Source organism: Nicotiana tabacum, chromosome 10, assembly GCF_000715075.1.
Source record: "Nicotiana tabacum cultivar K326 chromosome 10, ASM71507v2, whole genome shotgun sequence".
In the NCBI taxonomy this organism is placed as follows: domain Eukaryota; kingdom Viridiplantae; phylum Streptophyta; class Magnoliopsida; order Solanales; family Solanaceae; genus Nicotiana; species Nicotiana tabacum.
This window is the reverse complement of record NC_134089.1, coordinates 162425994-162433113: the sequence shown is the minus strand read 5'-3', so window position 1 is coordinate 162433113 and position 7120 is coordinate 162425994. Positions and strand designations below refer to the sequence as shown.

Sequence of the window (7120 nt, the reverse complement as noted above, 5' to 3'; positions counted from 1 at the left end):
GAATTGATGTCCCAGTAGGACCATCTACTAGCATGAGAGATAGTGAACCTAAAGCACGCCTGAAGCGTGGTAGGCCTTTGGGTTCTAAGGATCGAAATTCTCGAAAAAGAAAATCGACAAATGATCAAAACGATACTATGAAGGGATCTCCTGAAGAGACCCAAAATCTGATTAGTTCTGAGATTCCTGAGAAATTAATGAACCCGAAGCTCATGTGAGTAAGGAACTTTTAATAAGTTCGATCGGTGATGGGATTAATTTAAATCGATCTGAAATAGTGGTGGATAATATTTTTGCATATAATGTTGCACTTAATATTATGCAAGATAGTGAGGATCTTGAACCTCGATCTGTCGAAGAATGTCGACAAAGGTCTGATTGGCCAAAATGGCAAGAGGCAATTCAATCGGAATTGAAGTCACTTGCTAAAAGAGAGGTCTTTGGACCAGTAGCCCAAACACCTGCTGGTATAAAACGAGTTGGTCATAAATGTGTTTTTGTGCGAAAAAGGAATGATAAAAATGAAGTTGAAAGATACAAAGCTCGCCTTGTTGCACAAGTATTCTCACAACGACCTGGAATCGATTTTGATGAAACATATTCACCTGTTATGGATGCCATAACATTTTTATATCTCATCAGTTTAGCACTACATGAAAAGCTTGAAATACATCTAATGGATGTAGTTACAGCTTATCTGTACGGTTCACTTGATAATGAAATTTATATAAAAATCCCTGAAGGATTTAAAATGCGTGAAGCAAAATCTCAGGAAATGTATTCAATCAGATTACAAAGATCTTTGTACGGTTTAAAGCAATCTGGGCGCATGTGGTATAATTGCCTTAGTGAATAATTGTTGAAAGAAGGTTACATAAATGATGTTATTTGTCCATGTATTTTTATAAAGAAAATGGCATCAGAATTTGTTATACTTGCTATTTATGTTGATGACATAAATCTTGTTGGAACTCCAGAAGAGCTCCAAAAGGCAATTGAATATCTTAAGAAAGAATTTGAGATGAAAGAATTTGAGATGAAAGATCTTGGAAAGACAAAACTTTGTCATGGTCTGCAAATTGAATATTTAGCAGACGGGATCTTTATCCATCAATCTGCCTATACAGAAAGGGTCTTAAAACGCTTTTACATGGACAAAGCGCACCCATTGAGTACACCAATGGTTGTTCGATCACTTGAAGTGAATAAGGATTTGTTCCGACCTCCAGAAGAGGACGAGGAACTCCTTGGTCCCGAAGTACCCTATCTCAGTGAATTGGTGCACTAATGTATCTTGCTAATGCTACAAGGCCTGACATAGCATTTTCTGTTAATTTACTAGCAAAATATAGTTCTTCTCCAACACGGAGATATTGGAACGGGATTAAGCATATATTGCGATATTTAAAGGGAACTCTTGATATGGGTTTGTTTTATGCTAACAAAGATAGTGCAGACCTTGTTGGTTATGCAGATGCAGGTTATTTATCTGATCCTCATAAAGCTCGATCTCAAACCGGCTACGTATTTACATATGGAGGTACTATCATATCATGGCGCTCCACAAAGCAATCTATTGTTGCTACTTCTTCAAATCACGCTGAGATAATAGCTATTCATGAAGCAAGTAGAGAATGCGTATGGTTGAGATCAATAATTCATTTTATTCGAGAAAAATGTGGTTTGGAATGTGAGAAAAGACCCACAATTTTATACGAAGACAATGCTACATGCATAGCCCAATTGAAAGGAGGATTTATAAAAGGAGATAGAACGAAGCACATTTCACCAAAATTATTCTACACACACGATCTTCAGAAAAGTGGTGACATTAATGTGCAACAAATCCGTTCAAGTGATAATCCAGCAGATTTATTCACTAAATCTTTGCCAACTTCAACTTTTGAGAAGATGGTATACAAGATTGGAATGCGGAGACTCAAATATTTGAAACAAGGTTTTCATCAGGGGGAGTAAAATACGTGATGCACTCTTTTTCCCTTACTAAGATTTTTTCTCATGGGGTTTTCCTTATAAGGTTTTTAATGAGGCACCTAGCAATGCGTATTACTAAATATGTGTACTCTTTTTCCTTCACTGAGATTCTTTTTCCCACGTGGTTTTTCCTAGTGAGGTTTTAATTAGACATATTATCTTTTAATGAACATCCAAGGGGGAGTGTTATAAATATATTATATTATGGATGTTCATTTAGTACTCTGTTGTAAATAATCTTCCTGAAGAAGCTTATCCATATGGGACTCCACCGTAAATATGTTTATCCATTTAGTACTCTATTGGAAATAAGCTTCCTGAAGAAGCTTATCACTTCGATACCCGGTTATGGATAAACATTACCCTAGGTAGAAGATTATCCATACTGGGTATAATAAGCTTATCCATTCAGTACTCCGTTATGGATAAACATTGCTCTCAGTAGAAGATTATCCATATCTGGTATAGTAGCAGCTTACACAGCAGCTTGCAGTAGCAGCTTACACAGCAACTTGCAGTAGCAGCTTACACAGCAGCTTGCGTAGCATCTTACACAGCAGCTTGTAATAGCAGCTTACACATCAGTTTCTCTCTATACTTGTCTTTACTTTACAGTCTTTATTTTATAACAATTTAGAACAATTTAAAGTCACTATTTGTATAACAACCACTCAACGAGAAGATGCAAAAATAAAATTAAAAAAAAAAAAAGAAGAAGAAAGAAAGTGAAAAGACAAAACTGTGAAATTGATAATAATCTGTTTTGATCAAATTAAGCCCATTTGGCTAGGAGAGACATAAGTCCAGCACCAAGAAGAAGTGAAATATTGGCTCCTAATTGAAGTTTTCCATTGCCTTGCATTCTTGGATGCATAAAATCAGCAGCTAAAAAATCGACAAGTGCCATATAAATCAAGATACCAGCTGATTGCTGAATTAAATACTCCTTCCACAATAAGAGCCGTTGGACTGTTTTCATCGTAAGAATTTGTTATTCCTAATCCAATTCCAATTCCTATTGGAGTTGTGAGAGAGAAAAATAAAGTCATTATTGCCACTGCACGAGTCTTAAATTTTGCCTGCAAAATGGCAAAAGAAAAAAAAAAGATAAATAAACTATCATGGTAGTCTGACGCCAAATTACAAATAAGAAAAGTACTAGCACTTGCCCACTGTATTTAAGTTAAAGACATTTGGTTAGTTAATGTATCGACCTGTAACACCCTAGGCGAATTCCACATTGACAAAACACGAAAGTGATGTTGGGTATATAAATAGACAGTTCTTAGGTGCTAGTGACGCCTTTTAAACCCGTGAGAGCCTAGGTCTAGAACGGACAATATCACTAGCGAATTGGGTTGTTAAAGATCGTATAAGAACTATTGGGTATATAAGTAGATAGGCTTTAGACTCTAATGACGTATTTTAATGGGCCGACACCTAAAGTCTTGAGATGCATTAAAGTAATAACGTACACACTCTATTGTTCCTCATTGACAAAACGTAGCAAGCCTTTTCTGACTTTGAATGTCAAAAGCTTTGTAAGTAGGCATTTGGACAAAACCCCTCACATTCAAGCGTTTGTCAAAAGCAAGACAAACCATACTAGTGGTGAGTAGTCATTCAATTCTCATACAGTAAATGGACTGGACCCAAAAACACCGACTTCCCTTTCTCTCCCTCCCCCCACCCCACAACCCCAACTTTCTTCAAGCAAACCTAGAGTTCTTAAGAATTCGAAATTTATGGATTTGGATCCTAGTTCTTTTAAGTTATTGAATTCTTAAATATTAATTTTGGAATTTTTACATAAGTAACCGGTAGAATTCACTATTTAGTTTTCCTGACCGGTATACATAAATTATATATTGACTATTCACGGTTATACAATATATGATACATGAATTATACATATATTATATATATGCCGGTTATTTTTATTTTGAGAGGTTGAGTAAGCGCCTATTTTGATTAAATCTTCTTATTAATTTGTATATATTCCGTGAATTTTTAAAGACAAATATAGGGATTGAATCAAACCTGAATTCAACTGAACTCATAGCTTAAACTCTAGCTCTGCCTCTATTTATACATAGGACAAACGTATAAAAGTCATGCGATACCCTATCTCATATTTAGTTGTGTTCAATGGATGCATTACATTATTAAATTTAATCATGAAACTCAATGTAACTTGCGGTTAGATTAGGACTTTTAGTTATCCAAATTTAATACTCGATATATATGACATAAGATTAGACTATATCCTTATCCAACAGTGATAATTCAAAAAGAAACAAATTAAATGAAAAATTAAACAAGTGAAAAGAAGAAGTCATATTACCTGAGCAATGCATCCACCAAGTCCCATTCCTTCAAAAAATTGATGAAAAGTCAAAGCACCAACAAGAGGCCTTATGGTTTTGGGACTTTCAGAAGCACCCAAAGCTATTCCTATTATCACAGAGTGCACTATTATCCCCAACTCCAAAACCTGCAAAATATTTAAATATACCATAATTAGGCGTGATAACATGAGTTTAACTTAAAAAAGAAGTGATGATTCATATTTCTGACCGGAGTTTATTTGAGATGAGGCATAGTTATTATTGTTGTACTATAATCAAGGGTGATACTGATTCAATTTGTATAATTTTTTATTTTATTCTTTTTGAGAGTTTGAAAATATGGAAGAAGTGACGAAATAGAGGAACAAACAGTTGTTATTATTCAGAAAAAAGGTTGTTTCCTCGGACCATTCACCTTTTTAATAAGTTGAAACAGTATATTTATTTTTAAATTCTCGTAATGATTATTCTCCATTATTTTTTACTACTACAATATAACAAAATTCAAATCTCCTTGCGATAAAAAAAATTGTCTTATATCCATGATAATGCCAGAGATTACAACGAAATAGCTTATTTTAAAAAATTTAAAGCTGGCAAATTTCAATTAGCAGAAAATAGATTGAATGGTTAAAGTGAATACTATCTTTCTTTTCCTTCCCTTTCCTGATCCCAAAATGTACATAATAGAAGAAGAAAAATACTTTAAAAAAATGTAGAGAGTAAGATATATTAGAGTTATAATAAGGGGTCTTTTTACAAATTAGCGAAGTTAAAGTGGTTGGTTGAGCTGCTATTTACCTGAGATATAACACGATAACGAAGGAGCTCGGAATCAGAATCACCAATCATTGATGTTGAACCATGTGCATGGCCATGTGAATGAACATGAATAACTCCTTCTTCATCTCCAGACTGAGCCACCACACCATTTTTCACAGATTTATTCTTATAATACGAAGTTGCATAAGTATCCACCATCAGAGTCGCCATTGCAGAAACCATTGCAATAAATCCACTGAATGGAAAATCTCCCCACGGATTTTCTTTCAAACATGGCGACGTTAAACTTTCATATGCATCAGGTAATACATGTATAAACCCTGTCGAGAGGATCACACCCGCCGCGAACGCTTTGATTATGAAAAATAAATTCCTCTCTGGACTCAAAGCTGGAATTGCTTTTCCTAGTACAGGAATACAAACCCCTAATGCACTAGCTACTAAAATGGAAGCAACTGCTACCATTTTATACTTCAGTGCTTCAGCTTTGTTTCTTTCTTCATCCTCAGAATCACATGTACATTCTCCTAATACTATAGCAGGTAAAAGAACGAGAATGTACCAGAAAATAACATTTTTAAACTTTTCCATGGCTATGGATAATTTAGGTGAGAGAAAACCACGAAAGAGTTGCACAAGTTTGGTTATTTATATAGAACAAAATGTCATAAGTTGAAAATGAAATAAAGTATTCCTATTAGAATACGTTCATACTTGTTTTAAATTGCGGATTTTTAGGAAACAAGAATTAATAATATGCCAAAATGTGAAGACATAATGTAGTCACTATATTATGTGAAAATGAAGGGAAATAGAAAGAATGAAAGAGAAGTAGAGCAAAAGAAAATGTCTAGCCACAGTTGGAGTCCAAAAAAAAATGTCGACATATATAGCTGCGTTTTAATTAACGAAGTTGATATTTAGAGGAGACCAAGTCAGTAGTCAAGATGTTGCCGTTGTTGCAAGTTTAATTAGTTTTTTTACCTCCTCATAAATTCCTCTTTATTATATTAGTATTATTTTTTCACAAATTAACCTCGTATAATCCTCTTAATTAATTATTAACTTATTTTTAGTTGGATCCTATACAAAGTTATTACTCTCTCCGTCTCGTGGTTTCTAAAAATAGTAGTCTCAAATTATTTATTATTTTAAAAGTTCAAGATAAAATTATTTTTTTTCTTCTTATTTTACCCATATAGTAGTAATTGTTCTTGAAGATGGAATAAATATTCAATGAAGATAGATTATATCTTAATTCTTAAAACATAAATAAGGGTAAAATAGTCCAAAAAAACCCTTCTAACTAATATTTCTTAAAGGCCGTGTAGAAGAGAAAATGATAGGTAATTTGAGACGGAAGGAGTATTCTTTTATTTCTAATTAGATTGGTTTGATTAATTCATTCTGATTAAATTAAGTAATTCTGTGCATGATAAGATGTTCTCGTCCATTTTTCTTGAATTTGTCGTCAGAAATATGTTAAAATACAAAAGTAATCTTTTGAATCGTAGCTCTCTATTGAGATTGAGGTTATCACGTTAGCACTTGACACTTGGTGTTAGAGCAATTATATCACGAAGACTGATTAATTGTATTTTCAGACTTCAGTTCATACATATTTATTGATGGCATTTACATTTAATAAACGAAAAAGGGAAAATTGATGTTTGTTTTGTGGTTTGACTTTGCTTTTACTTTTTATTTTTCATCATTTTTTGGGGCTAGAATTCACTTTATGTTTCATTTTGGAGACTTAATTGTCATTTGTTTGTTGAGAAAATATCACCAAACGCAGTAGTACTATTAGTTTTAGTCAACTGAATTCGTTCCATAATTTAATTTAGGTCAAACAAGTTGTTCAAATTTACCACTTTAAAGTTTAAACTATTAGTTTATCAGTAGGAATTCAGGTAAGTGTATATTGTATGCTTTATGCATGCAAGCAAATCATTTTGCTACTCATAAAGTATTTAGTATTTTTTAACTTTTTC

The 7120-nt window shown here is 33.4% G+C and overlaps 1 pseudogene; it reads right to left on the bottom strand.

The window, feature by feature from the left end:
* Positions 1-2721: 2721 nt before the first annotated feature.
* LOC107812944 (zinc transporter 5-like) lies at positions 2722-5988 on the bottom strand (annotated as a pseudogene).
* Positions 5989-7120: the final 1132 nt, after the last annotated feature.